Source organism: Panthera pardus, unplaced genomic scaffold, assembly GCF_024362965.1.
Source record: "Panthera pardus isolate Hobbes unplaced genomic scaffold, ASM2436296v1 HiC_scaffold_11, whole genome shotgun sequence".
NCBI lineage: Eukaryota > Metazoa > Chordata > Mammalia > Carnivora > Felidae > Panthera > Panthera pardus.
The window spans coordinates 47,070,147-47,089,499 of NW_026526666.1; the positions used below are offsets into that span (position 1 = coordinate 47,070,147).

Here is a 19,353-nt window from a genome sequence, read left to right on the forward strand (position 1 = left end):
GAAAATGTATTTACTGTTTCTGATTGTTTTGTCCACAAAAACTCTTCTAAATCTAATTTGACACCTTCCCTTTTTCTATTTCTTCTGTCCAAAAAATGACTTCAATTTTTATCTTAATCAAAAATCAAAGCTCTGTGAGAGCACAGTGTCCCCAGCCTTTTTACTATATGTTCTATCTCCATCTTAGACCCTTTCTTTTATTTTCTGGTATTATACCGTATAAGTGTATATTTTATTCCATATTCTTTTCTTATCTAATATTTGCTCTTTGAAACCATTCAGTTTCCTTATCTACTTTATTATATAACCATGTTTAACAAGTTGATATATTGGCTTTTAGTTTAGTGTACTTTAGTTTTGCTTAACTCCTCTCAAACTTATATCATCTTCTTTCTTTTGCAGCCTGTTATATATATAATATATTACTTTTTCATCCATTGCCTATGTTTGTTTGTTTCCTTTTTTGCCTTTGATTCTTCATCTTTTGGTCCAACATGTGCCTTCAATTCCTCATGGACCTGACACTTCCTAGGAAAACTAATTCCTTCTACCCTAATATATTCTCTCAACATCTACACTTTTGAAAACTAACCCTCTTTTTAAAGTATATCTCCATGTGTCCTATGTGATTCATTTTTCTGGTTCTTCTGTTTCTCATCCCTGTTTTTTTTTTTTTTTTTTTTTTTTTTGGTTTTGGTGGTTTTATTCTCTTCCTATTATAAAACTAGATAAATCCCCAGATCCCATCCTTACCCTTCTTTTGGCCTTTCAGCAATTTTAGCCCTGGTAAAGTTCACTTTTATATAGAAGTTTCAGCAAATCTTTTCTTCTAGCCATAATCTTTCTGGAATATAAATACTCAATTCCAGGAGAATGGTATCCTGTCATCTTAAAGGCAGATGCTCAAATCAGCCATCACTATATCCTTGCTCCATCCCAAATTAACTTTTTCCTGAATATATACCATATCTTCCCATTCTGCTTCATAGACACAATATATAGGAAGTATTTAAAGAAATGGATAAAGTCATATGAAGCATCATATATAAAAGATGTTGTTTGGGGCTTTAATCATGCTTGTGGTGCACTCAGATAAGATGTCCACAGATGATTAAAAATGTTAAACATTTGCTATTATTCAAAAAGAGATTTTTATGAAAGTATTTAATTTCTTACTAATGACTTAAAGATTTATATTAAAGCTAGTGTAAAACATTTCTTTAAAAAATTATTTAAGAAAATGAATATAATGAATAAGAAAATGAATGAGAAAGTGCAAATTTTGCATAACTCCTAGTACTATATATGTACAACCTTAAGAGTGACATAAAATTTAAACATTTTTTCTACAGAATTTATAGACACATTCATTCAGAAATATATACAGTTATATAGCTTTTGAATTATTTATCTTGGCATTTCAGCTTCTGGTTCAGATAAAAGGGATCCATTTATGTTATTTTTTTGTTAATTGTTAAAATATTTTTAGTTATATATTGTTATTAAAACATTAGTGTCTTAAATATTTCTTTTATTTTTATCATATAGTTACCATTTTTTAATAATGAACATTAATATAGTGTTAGTGTAAATATAATGTGCATTTAATTTTAAGCTTATGTGAAGCTTACTTTACATTATAATGTATATGCCTATTTTTATGCTTGATCCAATACATACCTCCTTAAGTACTTGGAAGTTGAGGACACTACATATTCAGGAAAGACGGAAAATGTGGTATATCTTGAAGTCTTTAAGCAACTAAAAGGGAGACAAACTCAGAAGCCATTTTTAGAAGTTCTTTGCACTGACAAAATAAGGATAAGTCACTTTAAAATGCTGGCTGTAGTATTGCGCCCCCATGGATGAAAATGAAAATGAGGTTTGATGAAATAAAATGTAATATGACTTGTTTCCCCTCTTTTAATGGTTGTCTTGACTGTGAGGACCCAGCCTCTTTGGTCTCTAACTCATTAGTCATTCCCACATACTGAAAAAAAGATCAACTTGTAGGGTGAGAACAAAGTAAAATGTCAAGGTTAGTTCATCATGAGATGTGGCCATTAAATAAGGTCAGGATTGTAAATGTAGAAAGATAGCAAGTTATGTAAATAGCTGCATCAAATTAGGAGGCACTGTAACACCCCATACAAAATTAGTATCACTGGGTACTTACATGCAATGAACTTTAGGACACTGGTATTTCTTGAATATTCAGCGTTGCTGTTGGTTCAGATATTTTCATAAATGTTGAAGTTATTTTTGTTTTCTTCTTATAGTATGCTACATTTCTCAAATATATGTTTGTGCCAAGGCTGCAGTATAATCATCTGGTAATAATGTGTATTTGAGGCTTTTAAAAATAGCATTTCCCATACACATCACTAAATTTCCTGACCTTCCTCTTTCACAGAATTAATCATGCCATCTGTGCTCACATTGTATTTAATCATACTTCTAGTATAACATTTATCACATCGCACTATATTAGAACTAGTTGTGTATCTCTTTGTCTTTTTCCCCAAACCCTGGGCCCATGAGAGTAGAGAAATCTCATTCATCTCTATATCCCTAGCATCTGGTATCATGTCTGACACATACTAGACATTCAGTAGGATAGTATCTGTATTGTTTTGATAAACAATCAAGTAAATGAATGGAAGTACTTTTTTGATTTAAAAAAATCACCTGTTCTGTATCACTATAAAGCTTATATTATTTTTAACAAGTAGCAAAAGATTGTGAATGTAAAAAAAAAACATTAGAAGACTAACAAGATTCAAGTTCTAATTCCTACTCAATAGAAATATAACTAGGCTAGAGGATGCAGTTTTAGCATTTGCTTGGTCCAGTGTTAAGGCAATGTCTATGTAGTCCCTCTCTCTTCTGGCTCTTAATTAAGAGTCTTGCTGTGGGTGTCGGCCCTGTCTGTTCTTCCCATATCTGAAAATTCAAGTAGGTTGTGACTGGAATAAGGGGACCTTCTGATATCAGTCTGTGGGTTGGGTAAAAATGGAGAAATAATAAAAAGTCAAAGAAATGAGCAAAGAAGAGAGAGAAGCAAACCAAGAAACAGACTCTTAACTATAGAGAGCAAACTGTTAGTTACCAGCAGGGAGGGAAGTAGGGGGATGGGTGAAATAGGTGATGGGGATTAAAGAGTGCACTTACTGTGAAGAGCACTGGGTGTTCTATGGAAGTGTTGAATCACTCTGTTGTATGCCTGAAACAAATATTACACTGTATATTAACCAACTGGAATTTAAATACAAACTTTAAAAAAGAGTCAAACAACCTGGTCACTGCAAGTTGAGCCTTGGTATTTTAACTCAAAATCACTTTCAAATTACATATTAAGAATGTAATTTGGCGATTGCTGTATTTTTAATTTTTGCTAAAGAAAATTACGTTTCTGTTTTCTTCCCAGTTCTGATCCTGTGGCAGGAAAATCCTGCAGTTTGCAGTGTAATAGAGGTTTTATACTCCAAGCACTTAGCTTTGACTGTCATTAATACAGTCTCACATTTGCTTATTGTTTTATATTGTATTCCACGAAGGCATATAACTTTATTTTTAAGCACTGTTATATATCCCTACAGATCTGACCATTTGATTTATGTTTGCCTGAAAAGTTGTACAAGGGAAGTTGGAAATATTTTTTAGTGTTTGTCACAAATCAGAATTGAGGACTATAGCCTATGAATGTCTTTAATCACATATTATATTTTCATTTTGAAATTGAACATATGAGTCTTATTTTATATAATGACTCTAGAGTGGAAATGAGACTGCATGCATATATGCATTTATATATATATAAATCGTATAGTTCATTGACAGTTCCTGATTATTTTTATACATTTTTTCTTCCCAGTTCTGATCCTGTGGCAGGAAAATCCTGCAGTTTGCAGTGTAATAGAGGTTTTATACTCCAAGCACTTAGCTTTGACTGTCATTAATACAGTCTCACATTTGCTTATTGTTTTATATTGTATTCCACGAAGGCATATAACTTTATTTTTAAGCACTGTTATATATCCCTACAGATCTGACCATTTGATTTATGTTTGCCTGAAAAGTTGTACAAGGGAAGTTGGAAATATTTTTTAGTGTTTGTCACAAATCAGAATTGAGGACTATAGCCTATGAATGTCTTTAATCACATATTATATTTTCATTTTGAAATTGAACATATGAGTCTTATTTTATATAATGACTCTAGAGTGGAAATGAGACTGCATGCATATATGCATTTATATATATATAAATCGTATAGTTCATTGACAGTTCCTGATTATTTTTATACATTTTTTTTGTCCTTGTAACCCAAACTGGAACAGTACTGGAAAGAAGTCAGCATTTAATTAGTTTGGATATATGAAAAACAGATTGCATTGTTTCACATGCTGTGAACTGTGAGTGATCCACAATGTTGTAAAAGATAGACAGCATCAACAGTTTTTCCCCTTTAAATCTCAACATTGTTGACTTTTCACACATCACTGCTTAAAGAACTGAAAAACACAAGAGGGTCTCCTGATATGATGACTATTGACTGAAATGGCTGCACTGGTTAGCATTTATTGGCTTATGGCTTACTTCTTCAAAGAGTCTTTTATTCTTAAAATCAATTTTGATCTTATTTGCAGCTTGTGTGCTAGAAAGGGAAAAATAAGGAAAATGGTGAGGAAGGAGGAAATGATGAATTATTTTTCTCATTAAGTGGGGAGTTTAGATCTAAAGACTTTCACAAGGATCCTTCCTATTGGATAGTCTTTTTGATTATAGTTAAGAAAAACATTATAGTCATTTACATAATTCCAGCTGTTATCATAGCTATCAGTTATCACTATGTAACTTTCTTTTATGCAGTTTTACCCTTATAGCATTTTTAGTTCTTGTCCTAATATTTCACTCTGTAGATCTTTGGTAGGATCCAGGCAGAGTCATGTTAAGGTTGGAAGATTTGGTGATTATGACCCTTCTAGTTTTAATTTCTCATGCTTTTCTATTAAAATTAGATGTTCCATTAAGATGAATTTAATCAAATTTAAGCATTAAAAAAACCCAATAAATACATACATATACCCTACATATCATTGATTCTAAGACACTTATTCACTCTTTCCACATTTTAACATCTTTAAAATCATGACGCATCTTAAAATCCATGGAATCTTACACTTGTGGTCAGGCAGTAGTAATGGCATAGTTGTCCTTGTACGTGCATGTACAAACCTCGTCCAAGCTATTCATATGTTTTTCCTTCTCCCTTGAGTTTGTACATTGTTAAAATGGTGAGGTGGAGTTTAGTAGCCATTACAATGTCTTCAATTATTGCCCTAATATGTGATGTTAAAGTGAAGTTATGAGTATTATGTTCCCAAAAGTCATGATAAAAAGAGCAAAAGGTATGCATTCTATATTTGTGGGACAAATGTTCACTATTGGGAGAATTAATATACTTTTTTTTCCCAAAGCTATTACCAAGAACTTTATAATACCTAACAAAGGAAGATACAGTTAATTGAAGATGTATTGTTTGATACTGAAATGTCTGTAATATAATTGTCATTTCCACATAATGTAAATCAATGCAGTAGACATTGGCAGATCCTTTGAACTAAATGAAAGAAATTTCAAGGTATGTAGAGCTGGTATTCGCCACTCAGCCACCCATATATCAGATACAACTATTGCTAGGTCATTTTGTAATGGTATGTAGTGTGGTTTTTTGTTAGTGCTACTTCATAAAGGAAGCATGCATCTTAAATTAAATACAACTTAGAAATGGTAGAATATGTAAAATGCACTTTATCTGAATTGATTCTTTATGGAAAAGTTAGGCTGAAGATCATTATAACTCAGTATAGTATCCACTCAATCTTATACTGGTGTAAAAATCTTTAGCTGCCTTTAATTTCCAAATATTTGAGATGATTTTTAGTTTTGTACTTTAAATTACATCCCTGTATAAGTATAAGGAAGTGATGTCATTCATCACCTTTGTTTCACTTTCTGGCCAGCAATTTCTCCAAATTTATCAAATTAATTTCCAAGCTGGCATGATCTATTTAAGTTTTTCTAGTTCATCTTTAGTCAAAGACAACATAAAGTAGAAAAAGACAAAAGAATAAATACAAAAACCAGAAAATATAATGTCTTTAAAAACAATCAAATTAAGTATTCACTTTTATATCAGGAGTAGGTTTGGCTACAGTGATAGAAAACACTAAATAGCAGTTGTTAAACAAGATAGAAACTGGTTTTTGTCACATATTTTTTTCAGAGGTAGGTAGCCCAGGGCTAATGTGATATCCCTGACTATCACAGAACCAGGTTACTTCCACTTAGTTGGTAGGGTTTACATCATCTTCTCTATCTGCAAAGTCAAATCATGGCCTAAAGTCCCTCCAGATCCAATATCACACCTTATTCTGGCTAGTAGGAAAGAGGACAAGAGAAGATAAAGTCATACACTCTCCAAAGGTCCAAAGTGTCTTTTCCTTTTCCTGCACCTCCAATCCTTAGGCCAAAATTTAGTCATATGTATGTCCCTAGCCATGATGGAGGCTGGGAAATGGGGCCCTTATTTTGAGCAGCCATCTAAAAAGTAGAGATACCTTTTCAGCTTAAGGAGGCAGCTGGCTGGGTAAATGCCAGCAGCCTCTGTCACATCCTGCCACCAATCATAGATATTTTGGCCACCATGGCATATTACACCCTTGAGAGTCTTTTTTTTTTTTTTTTTTCTTATTTCGCTTAAAATTTTGGAGATAAATATAAAACTGATGTATCAATAGGGCTTAGTTTTTTCTTACATGTCTTTATGTCCATTTCATGTAATAAATATTTATTAATTATGAATTTTGTGCTTGATACTTAAGGTACCACTTTTTTTTTTAATATATGAAATTTATTGCCAAATTGGTTTCCATACAACACCCAGTGCTCATCCCAAAAGATGCCCTCTTCAATGCCTATCACCTACCCTTCCCTCCCTCCCACCCCCCTATCAACCCTCAGGTTGTTCTCAGTTTTTAAGTCTCTTATGCTTTGGCTCTCTCCCACTCTAACCTCATTTTTTTTCCCTTCCCCTCCCCCATGGGTTTCTGTTAAGTCTCTCAGGATCCACATAAGAGTGAAACCATATGGTATCTGTCTTTCTCTGTATGGCTTATTTCACTTAGCATCACACTCTCCAGTTCCATCCATGTTGCTACAAAAGGCCATATTTCATTCTTTCTCCACCACTTTTTTAAACAGGATTACCATTGAAATGGAATAGAGTGGTCCTCATGGAGTTGTGCAGTGCAGAGGCCCTGGCACTTTAAAACAACAACAAAAAAGCAAATCTAAATACTGAACTGACTGTTGGCATCAAACTCTGATTTCAGCATGAATAATCTAGATTAACTCTTTGCTAATCTGTCTCTATGGAAAAGTCTTATTTTGTTTTCAGATCATAGAATAAACCAAATGTAAACCAAGTGTCTTGCTTCACTTTTGAGCAATTTATTTTAATTTACTCCTTTGCTGTGGCCTTTTAGTCTTAGATCTGTGAGGTGGGAATCCAAGTGCTTTTCCTTGTTGAATATGATGTATAAAGTAGACAATTTTTCTTATAGATGAAAGTAGAGAAAGTGTCAGCATTTATAAGTTCACACTGTCAGTGTCGACCTGTGCACTGGCCCTGTGTTAATGAATGAAGTGGCAGGTGTATACAGGTGTATAACTGCATGTTATTGACCAGTATATGAATAATTGCTTTTAAAAAGATCATTTTTAAGTATTTAATCTTTAATCTACAATAATCTACTTCTTCTGCCAAAGAGATAGACGAGTTAAGTGATTGATCAAAACAATGATTATTGCAAAGTTCAATATGTAAAGTATACTGTTTTGAAGTCTAAAAGCAAGATCCAAAAGTAGTACTTCTTTTCATTAAGTTTTTGTTTTGATCCATGCCAGTTTGCAAAATAAGACCAAATAAATTAAGGTTTTATATGCAATTTTTTGGTATTGTTTCTTAAATACTAAAGAATAAGGTTTTCTAATCTTTGGTTAGTATTTTTATCAGTATAATGATTAAACTAATTTCAGCACTCATTTCCTTCTATCTTAACATCATATCATTTTGAGAGAAGGAACAGTAAAACAATGACTTTCAGTGGAACATAAAAGACCGATATTATATAGCTCTTTGTACTTTCCTCAATCTCCTGTGACCCAGGTCACATAACAAAAATTTGCAGATAATTTTAACTATATAGTCTAAACAAGGTCTTATAGTATTCTACTGTGATAGAAATTTGATGTTAGCTATGTTTTCTGATTGTCCCAAATTATAGGTTAAGTTGTCTCAAGTCTACTTGCCACTGTTATATGGAACACAGGAAAATGAGAAAAAGGTTATTAAAATTTTAATTTTAATCTCAGTTATTACAATGACTTCTTGTGGGACTATGTCTTATTAAAGGGACTATGTCTCTTAAAATGACATGTATGTCATTTTCTATTCTTCAGTGATTATTTTTCTAAGTAAAGAATTGCATTTTCCCTGTAGTTTTCACATAAGTGCATATTTTTTGTCAGTATTTTAGCACATATTAAGGTGAAAATATATAAATTTTAAAATGAACTCAAAACAAGTACAACATTATTAAGAATTTCCTAGAATACTCTTCACGCTTTCCCAAAGTGCATACCTCATTGGCATAAGACAGTTTTTTAGATTCTATCATTTGAAGGACTGAAAAGATGGGAGCGGGTGAACCTGAGGGAGAGAGAAGGCGCTAACAAAATTACTGAATGCAAATGCTGGAAATATTTGGGTTATGCCTACTTTATGTAACTGCTCTGTTTTTCTTGAACTTAATTCACCACTGTCAACAGCAACAATGAGAAAAATTGCAGCTTCGTGTTGGTTTTTAAGACATAGTATATAACACCTGATAGTTCAATGCCTACACAAGGTATGCAGTATTTTATAATGTATGCAGTTATGTAAGGTATCGGTCATTCTTAATTCTATTTGCATTTTTCGGAATTTCACAGAGGATAATGGTCCCTGGATATTATGATACAGAGTAATAAAGCTGTGTAGATGTTAAGCCTATGTCCCCCTACCAAAAAAAAAAAATTGTGACTATATTTTGTAGGGCTTTTCAGATATTTTGTCTTTCTCTTGTTGCTATAAAAATACATCATTTTTATATCCTAGATTTAAATTTAGTTTCTCTTTGTTACATTGTTAGTTTTCAAACCAACATATTACATTACTTAGTGAGAAAAATAATCTGAGTTATTACATAGTTACTAGAGGAATAATTTTAACTAAAATTAACATAGATTTTTTTAAAGATTAATATAGACTTTTTAAAAGAAGTTTATGTGTGGCAACTAAAAGTGTGGAAGAATTTTAAATCTGTCACCCCCTAGGAAACAAATTTATCTGAACTGTGTGTACTGGAAATTAGGAATGGGTTGTTAGAGTCAGTCACAAGTAGTATAATTTGAAATTATTAATTATTTAATTATATAATATATTGAATAAACAACACTAAGAGCAGTGACTTTTTACCCTCAAAGAGATATACTCACTTTTCTAAAGTACTTTGGTGGTGGTGGTTTAACAATGTTGTAATAATGAGCCTCCTTCAATTAGGCCTTTAGCTTATTATAATGATTAAGCTTGGATATTGAATGCAGTGCTCTGTGTCCTTGATAAATCCCTGTGCCTCACTCTCATGATACAGTGACATGTTGACAGATGCCATTAGATAAGTGCATGAGAGAGAAGTCTCTTTAATGTGCAAGATACAATATACCATATAAGTACTACACTCATGTTGGATGCATGTTGGTTGTTCCATACAACAGATGATATAGCAAGCATTCTCCCTATTTGGGATTCATTTGCATGGCCTTCCAGTGCATGGGAAGGAGTTGAAAACATACGAAAAAAATCCATGAAAATCCCGTTAGGAACTCTGAGATCTTTTTGCCGTTCATATGGCATGTAGTCAGAAACCAGAAACTTCAGAACAAAAGAGAGAAATAAGAGCAACTTAAAACTCCTGTCTGAAAGGCAAATCAAGCTTCCCCAAATCCTAACCATGTTCTTCATGTTTATCAGATCTTTTCATGATACCAGTACCTTCCATGTGCCAGAGTAAGCCATCTTTACCATGAGGTTGGGGAGTTCCTGGTCAATTTCCCTGTTTACTATTTCCCTGGAAGGCTGAATGTGTAATCCTGCTTACAGTCTAACTATAAGTGATACAATTGATTTTCATGTTTTTGAGAGAACCAGCTAAGGAATCTTGGCAACTTCCCTGAAGATGTTTGCTCTGGACTTTGAGTCTAAGAGGGATTACTCCCTGATAATTTCTCTACTTTTGAGACTTAAAGTTAGATAGCCAATAAAGTATTTATTTAGGACAGCATGTTACCACTAAGAATTAAAACTTGTCATATCTTTTATCCTGTTTTTTACTTTATATACAGATACTAGCTCTCTCCTCTTTATCATCTGATATGTGAATATATGGAGAGAGCTAGGCTTTGTAGCTCTGTAACATTTATCTTTGTCTAGTAAAGAAATAGGCCCCTGTTTTCATACATACAGAGAAGTTGTAAGAGAGATAAACATTGGACACATATTAATGACATTTATTGTGTTCAAAAATTTATTTCTGTAATTTCAAGTGACAGATTGAGTTTACTCATGATTTTAGTGGATTTGCAAGTTCTATACTCTTCAAATTTTCACAATGATATTAAACTTTACGCATTATTTTCTTTATGTTTTATAGGGATGATGCTCATTGAATTAAAGTAATGAAATAATACCTTAGGCAAATATAATTAATAATTTTGATATTATCACTAAATTTTGTATTCCCTAAGTATTCCTTTTTATTATGATAGTAAACGCTTAGAGTTGATGCTTAGAGCTGAGTTCCATAGAATTAAAATAGTATATGGTAGATATGTTTTTAGAGCCATAATTTGACCTGGAATTCTATATGTGGTTGAAAATAAACAATTTCAGCAAAATATACATACAGTTTTGTAAAGTCAAAAGAATACCATATAATCTAAGAATAAATAAATATATTACATGAAAAAGTAATATACCTGATACTGAGTTAGAAGAAGAATTAAATGACATTTCTAGCCTTAAAATAAAGTTTTACTTTTTTTTTTTTTTTTAGTAAACTCTACCTACACCCAGCATGGGGCTTGAACATGACCCCTAGATCAAGAGTCACATACTCTACTGACTGAGTCAGCCCTTCCCTAGTTTTACCTTTAAAGGATCCTGTATGTGCACTTCTTTGATGCCAAAAACCTCAGCAATATTGGTGCCCAGGAGTTACAGAACAATGTAGTTCCTAAATTTCCTCAAAGATACTCACAGTAGGGGCACCTGGGTGACTCAGTTGGTTGAGTGTCTGACTTGTCCAGCTCAGGTCCTGATGTCATGGTTGTGAGATCAATTTTCATTTTGGGCTCCACACTGAGTGTGGAGCCTGCTTGGCATTCTCTCTCTTTCTCCCTCTCTCTCTGATCCTCCACCACTCACTTACTTTCTCTCTCTCTCAAAAAATAAAAATAAACATTAAAAAGATATCAATATTAAAGTGATATTATGGATTGTGTGCCTGTTTTACTGACACCTTATGTTGCTTTTTTTGTATTATCATTTTTTTAAAGTTTATTTTCATTTATTTAGAGAGAAGGTGCATGCATGTGCATGTGTACACTCATGCACACAGGGAAGGGGCAGAAAGAGAGGAAGAGAGAATCCCAGGTAGGGTCCATGCTGTCAGTGCAGAGCCCAAGGTGGGCTCTATCTCACAAACTGTGAGATCATGATCTGAGCCAAAATCAATAGTCAGATGCTTAACTGAATAATCCACACAGGTGCCCTGATTATCAAAAATTTTATATACTAGAACTTTCTTGATTATTGTTTATGAAATTATTGCAAAGATAGACATGGAAAAACTTATTTAGTTTTGCTTTTCAATTTTGAAGCATCCTAATATCAGTGTTACCTTTGTGAAAGGGACAAAATAAAAACAATACACATTCAGTTGTCTGAAAAAATTGTTTCTATTGTCTTAAAATACTTGCTCCTTTTTTTTTTTTTTTTTTTAAGTTTGAGAGAGAAAGCAAAAGAGAGAGAGAAAACATGCGTGCAGGGCAGAAGGAGAGGGAGAGAGAGAATCCCATCCAAGCAGGCTCCATGCACAGCACAGAGCCCAGTGCAGGGCTTGATCTACCAACTGAGAGATCATGACCTGAGCTGAAATCAAGACTCAGATGCTTAACTGACTGAGTCACCCAGGTGCCCCTACTTACTCCTTTTTGTGAAACACAGAAATGCCAGGTATATTCTTAAAGCTCAAAGTTAGTGTTTCCATCATATTTCTCGTAGAGTTCCTTCCTTACAAAGTCAAAAAACTATAGACTGGAAATGAATATTCTTTTCCTTAAAAAATGTGTTAAATTTTATTGATGTACTAAATAGGAATAATAAACAAGAGAGATGTAATCAGGCCACCAATGACTTTATACATAGAGAAAACTGTAAAAAGCAGGATCTCGAGCTGAGGGGGACGCCCTACCACCCAATGCTGAGTCTCTTGCCATTTATAAAAAATATGGATAAGATAAGCCCTGTAATCCATAAACTATAATCTGATAAATCAAAAGTAACATCCAGAAAAACCCACCATTCTAATTTGGCAATACCCAGTTTGATGTAATAGTGGTAATTTGTGGAATATTTAAAGCTTAATTAGTTACATAAGTGAAATATTATTCTTTTTACTGAATCATTGCTAAGAATATGTCTCATAAAGACATGTGCATATGCCCTCCTAGACTATAATTTACATTTTTAATATTTGTAATTTGCAATTAACACTATCATTTGCCTTTTATTTGGGAAAGCATACTGAATCAGTACTTTTAAAATTTGAAGAGAAAAAAATCCATATTTTGTAATGTTCTTCCTGGAGTATATTATACTGTGATGTATTTTACTATCTGCCAAAACTGCTCTCTTTTACAGCAGAAGATAAATTGTTCTTTATCTCTGAGCAGTGCCTTTTCGCCATAGCCAGTGGGATTCAATACTACTGATTCTTTTTACAATCTTGGTTTAGAAAATTAAAGAAACTCAAGTAGCACTGCTGCAATCCATTCATGGCTAATACATCTTGTCTCGCATGACTGAGGACAAGTGCCCTCCAGATTAAATTTTGCTGCTCAGCACCCTGCATTTTCATAAAATATAGTCCTTACACAGCTCCATGAATATCCCAAGCATGTGGTTTAATTTAAACCAACATGCTTGAATCACCCATTTAAATAAAATGTTTGTAATGTTCCAAAACTATTTTATAAATGCAGCTGCTTAAAATAAAATAAGCAAACACTGTAATTTCAAATGAGATAAAACAATATGCTCAGTGATAAGCAGAAATATCTTCAGGGAGGATTACCTGAGTTATCTTCGGGACTAGACATTTGTGTCCAAATATTGATTTTTGAAAGAGGAAAGTGGCACTGCCAGCTGGGTCACATGTCACTTGAAGTGCTGGGCCAGCCCACCCTGGTTCCCTATCTACATGGCCAGAGCAGCAGAGCAACAGTTGATGTGGATGGCCCAGCAAGAAGTTACCCTTTCCTGCAACGCTCTATGTAGACTGCATGCTGTCCGCTTTTCGATCACAGTTTAAATGTGGTCTTCAATATGCATTTTGATAAAATTCACACATAATATGATATATTGTATATGTTAGTTTGGTAAGGATAAATAAGAGAAAAAGGAATTTGAGAATGTACAAAGACAGTTCCCACTAGGGAACTACGTACTGTGATATATACACATGCTATGTGGATGGTTTTTATTATAAAGAAATATATCCTGAAGTCTAAGGAAGCATTTTAGACATTTATGTGCTCATTAAAACCATTTGAAATAAGCATCTGATGCTGCAAGTTTCGTGTGTGTGTGCGCGCACGCGGGCGTTTTCTGGTCTCAACCTAATCCATCGGATGATGCCTCATAATGATAAAAATAACTTTACTTTAGAAACATTCATGGAACTTTTGACCATGTAGTAACAGCAACAGGATCAAAATGAACCTAATATTTTAAGTCTGCACTGATATGTGTGCACGATAATATTTTTTTTAAATTTTTTTTTAACGTTTACTGATTTTTTTTGAGACAGAGAGAGACAGAGCATGAACGGGGGAGGGTCAGAGAGAGGGAGACACAGAATCTGAAACAGGCCCCAGGCTCTGAGCTGTCAGCACAGAGCCCGACGCGGGGCTCGAACTCACGGACCACGAGATCATGACCTGAGCCGAAGTCGGACGCTTAACCGACCGAGCCACCCAGGCGCCCCACGATAATATTTTATAAATCAGTGGAGGGACAGTGTGATCTCTATTAGGGGAATGCTAGTAAAATATTATGCATATAGGAACTAGTATATGTGTTGGGAGATTTAAGGAATCATATCAAATCATATGTATGCATAGGAGTTCATAGTACTGAGTCATCATGTAAACTTTTACTCTAGATAAAACTTTCACAAATATGGAAAAAATATGGAGTTAACTGAACCACTGGTTACACACAATTGAGAATATCAAAGGCCATCAAAATGACAGAAAAATAGGTGTCATAATCTGTAGAACAGAAAGACTAAAAAATAATTTAATTAATTGAAGTGCTTGAATTATTGTCTAGCATAAGTGTTGTTATATATCAATATTTTATTTTATTTTATTTTAAATATTTATTTATTGAGAAAGAATGCGCATGAGCACTCACATGCATGTGAGCAGGGGAGGAGCAGAGAGAGGGAGAGTGAGAATCCAAAGCAGGCTCTGCATGGTCAGCACAGAGCCCAATGCGGGGCTCATGTCATAAACTGTGAGATCGTTACCTGAGCTGAAATCAAGAGTTGGACACTCAACTGACTGAGCCACCCAGGCACCCCATATATCAATATTTTAAATGGACTTATATGAAAATATAAAACAATAATTAAATGGTTATATTCCACCTCATGGGAGTGGCAGGTAATTTATTTCCAAAGAACAATTAAGTGTCTAGCTATTTTCATCATGCATCACTATTAATTAGCTATCTGTTTACATTAACAGACATATACTTTTTTTGTCTCTATATAAAGTTTAACCAAAATATTGATTTTATAGACATAACTTTGATTATGTTATATTAGCATAATAGAAAACAAAATTAAATGGAAATGAATGTTTAGGAAAACTTTTTTTTGTTTTTGGCAAGAAGTACAAATATGTGATTATCTATCTGCATTATGGATTAACAAAATGACTTTTCCAATTTTAATGGAATAATAAATGTCTGAATAAATATTGAGGTATCTGTAGCCATGTTTCTATTCAAGTTGTTCAGTTAAAGATAATTCATTGGTAATTATCAGCAAGCATTTTCATATATTTAGCATTTATCAAGTCATTTCATGTAAATTATATCTTAGACTCTCACAGAAACCTGCATACAGTTATTGCATTAACTATTTTCTGTATAAACATGCACGCAGACACACATGAACCCTATACACATACAGAACTGAGGATTAGAGGGGCTAAATGAAGTTTCCCAAGAAAATACACATGATTTTTTGTATAGTTGCAACATGTATCCATTTATTCTGACTCTACCCATCAATTTGTACTTAACATACGTACGTTTGACCAACGGAATTCAAATTTCCCATGCATGTGTAATTTTTGTTGGCCAATGTACCAGTGGTTTTCTTTATTAATAACACATTTAAACACTTTTTTAAAATTTATAGAGGCAAAAATTCTAAGGCAATGACTTCTTAATGCTACAAATGAAAGAAATAAATGAGGATGAGGAGAAGAAAAGCGAAAAAAGGGAAAAATGAAAAGACATACTTTGTACAGTTCACCATCTGATAGTGAAGACGCAGATAAGGTCATTAGATGAGACAGACCTGCCTTTGAAATCTTTTTCTACTCCTTAAAAACTATATGCTTTTAGTAAATGATTTGATGAATACAGTTTTGTATCATGAACAACATAATGCCAGTTCTTATTATATGTCTCTCATTATACTTACCTGCTTTGAAGGAAGAAATATGTGTAAAACATGAACAATAATATTTCTCAAGCAATGTAATCTCTACCTTCTTATGCAGGTTATAATGTATGGTTTCAATAACCCAATCATTGAACAAACACATTTCTCCGAGGCCTGCCTTGGACCTCCATAAGAGGAGTCGCTCAAGATAGAAAGGTGATTAAACTGCACCTAAACAGTATAGAGCTCACTGTCGAGAGTCCAGAGTGAAAGACATATATTCAGAAGGAATTGTAAGGCGACACTAGTTTGGGAGTCCAGAACGAGGTACAGACCACAGAATGGGGATGCCAAGAAGACTTTAAAAATCAGATCCCTGAGTTGAGTCTTAAAAAATAACTTGGAATTTTCTAGATCCTGAGGAGAAAAGTGTGAGCTTAGTGTGAGTGACCTGAAAGAGGTGAGAAATAGTGTGAAACTTCAAGGAAATCTGTGGCATTTTATAGTAAATGGAGTGTAAGGAAGACAAAAGGGAAGAATTGCTACATTGTACTGCCTTTGGAAGAGAACATTCCAAAAATGAGCACATAGTCAAAAACACAATTACATACTTAAAAGGAAGATACAGTAATAGATTTTTACAATGTGATAGAAGGTACAATTTATCATTTGAATAGAGTGGCTGTTTTCCTGGATCTAAAAAATGAGACAGTGGGCACGAAGCTGGCTGTTGGCCAGCTATTGAAGGTGAATTGTCCAATGCGTTACATTTATAAAATAACATACTTTCATGTCAGGCTATGAGGAAAAGACTCAGTGCCTAATGAACATGCATTTATGGATCTAAGAGCAGATACTTAAGAAAGAGTAGTGTCAAGAATTAATTCTTTTCTTGTTTTGTTTTGAATCGCTATCCAGAGCTGGCACTGAGGCATTCAAAATTGAAGTGCCAATTTTGACTTCATGGCCTGACTATTGTTTAAATAAAGTCACAATAGTCATTTAATTCTTATTAGAAGGGTAGAAAGGTAGAGCTCAGAAAATTGTTTATAAATCCAAATTTCATATCACTCTGAAGTAGTAGGGTGATAGCTAAAATTAACATGCCAGCAGTCATTCCCTAAGCTTTTTGTGTAACATGTGCAAATAATGTAAATTTTCAAACATTTGCTAGGATGAGTAGCAATAATGGCATAGGACTCTTTTCCTATTTAAGCAGAAGACTGCAAACACTATCTCAGATATTCAATAGAAATCAATTCCATTGACTTTAAATAAAAGTCACTGAAGAAATACATTTTTAGAAGTACAGGCAGTAAAAGGAAGAATATGATTAATTTTACTCCAATTAATGAACTGTTGCCAAGAATTAAACAATGCCAATTCCATAAGGGAAGTAACATGCAGCTAAAGTATTAAATATAAAGGATGTGAAGATTTAAAAGTATATGTGCCATTGGTGATCATATTGAAAGAGAAATTTATGTGCATGGTTATTGAGAAAAATACCAACTTTCTTGATCTCTAGAAGTTCATAATTTACTGATAAAACTGAACCTTTTGAAAGGTTCATCTTTCTAAAATAGTTTGACTTTGAAACTTAATTATGCCGTTTTCAAGCACAGATACAGCTAGAGAATGGCATAGGGCAGCTAGTGTGAGTCCCTTCATATTCATGTCATGAGAGTAAAGAGATCAGCATGTAACATCACTTTAGCATTGCTTTGGCTTAAGGAACCAAAACTATCCCAAGGCTTAGAATGATTTGAATATTCTGGATAGTATTAAACTCTTCCTTATTCATGGATTAAATTTACCAGACTGGAGTGGTCAGAAGAAACATTACATGAAGCATATATGTAAGTTAGGAAGTACAGCATAGTAATAAAAATCTTTTACTATAGCAAGACATACCTGAATTTGAATATTGGCTCTATCACCACTCATTTTCTTTATGTGTCAGTTACCTATTATTCAAAATGAGTTGAAAATAGCACCCAACCTAACAGGGTCTTGGTGAAGATTATACATAAAGTTGTGCATGGAAAGCTGCTGGCGCTCTACCTGGCCTGTCTGTGGCTCAGTAAATGTTACTTACTATTTTTATTATTGCTTTGAAATATACTAGCTTTCAATTGTGTGTTGTATGGAATGTTTTAAAAAAATAATGTTTGTAAAGTATTTATTTTGTCCTGGACATTCAACAAAGAAGAATAAAGAGTAGAAGCATCTCAAAATCTTATAGCCTAAACCCAGGGAAATAGCAAAACCTAGACTAGTTTGTATTCTCAATTGTATGCTGTTGTGTATTACATCAGGAAGGTCTTGAAGCCATGTCTTTGGCTTATATGATTTTAATAAGTTGTTTTTTTTTTTAAATTTTGTTAATATTTATTTATTTTTGAGAGAGAGAGACAGAGTGTGAGCAGAGTAAGGTGGAGAGAGAGGAGACCAGAATCCAAGGCAGGTTCCAGCACAGAGCTGTCAGCACAGAGCCCACTCTGGAGCTTGGGCTCACAAAATTTGAGATCATGACCTGAGCTGATGTCAGATGCTCAACTGACTGAGCCACCCAGGTGCCCCAATAAGTTTCTTTAATTAGGAAAAGCCTAATACAAATCAAATAAGTGTCCCTTTGGTGACAAAGACTGACAGAGCTTATAAACTTCTGAAGGTTAATAAATTTTACTGTTAAAGGTTGAAGTCTATAGAGAGGTCGAAATCTCAACTGCTCAATTGCTGTGAGTGAGGATAAACCCCAAATAAAGGAAGCCCTCCTCCAGCCAAAGAGAAAAGCACTGAGAACCAGGACACCATTTCTCTGGTGAAAGGAGAAAATATATTTTCAGTGCATTGAGATTGGCCACCTAAAAAGACAGTGTCCCAAGTCCAAAGTATTAGATCACAATAGTGGTTGCCTTTAAAGCAGCAAAAGAAAAGGAAATCCACCCAGATTTTTTTTCGTATTGAAGAGGAAAGTTGGCAAGCACTTGACTTTCAAAAGAAAGGAAAACAACAATAACAACAACAATATGGTTATGACTTCCCTCTAGTGGAGGGTGAAGACCCCACAAAGCACATCAAGAAGTGAACTATCAGAAGCCTGATGCCGTCTTTTGCAGAACATTTATTGTTTTCAGAGTTCTTTATGTTTCATCTCATTGGCATCTCAAAGAAACCTGTGAGGTTTTATTGTCCCTATTTTAAAGGTGAGGATTCTTAACTC

General features: G+C 33.8%; 1 protein-coding gene across 1 annotated transcript in view; it reads left to right on the forward strand.

Moving 5' to 3' along the window:
- NEGR1 (neuronal growth regulator 1) overlaps positions 1–19,353 on the forward strand; it is an 843,544-nt gene that overhangs the window by 59,553 nt on the left and 764,638 nt on the right. The gene's annotated exons all lie outside the window — the stretch shown is intronic.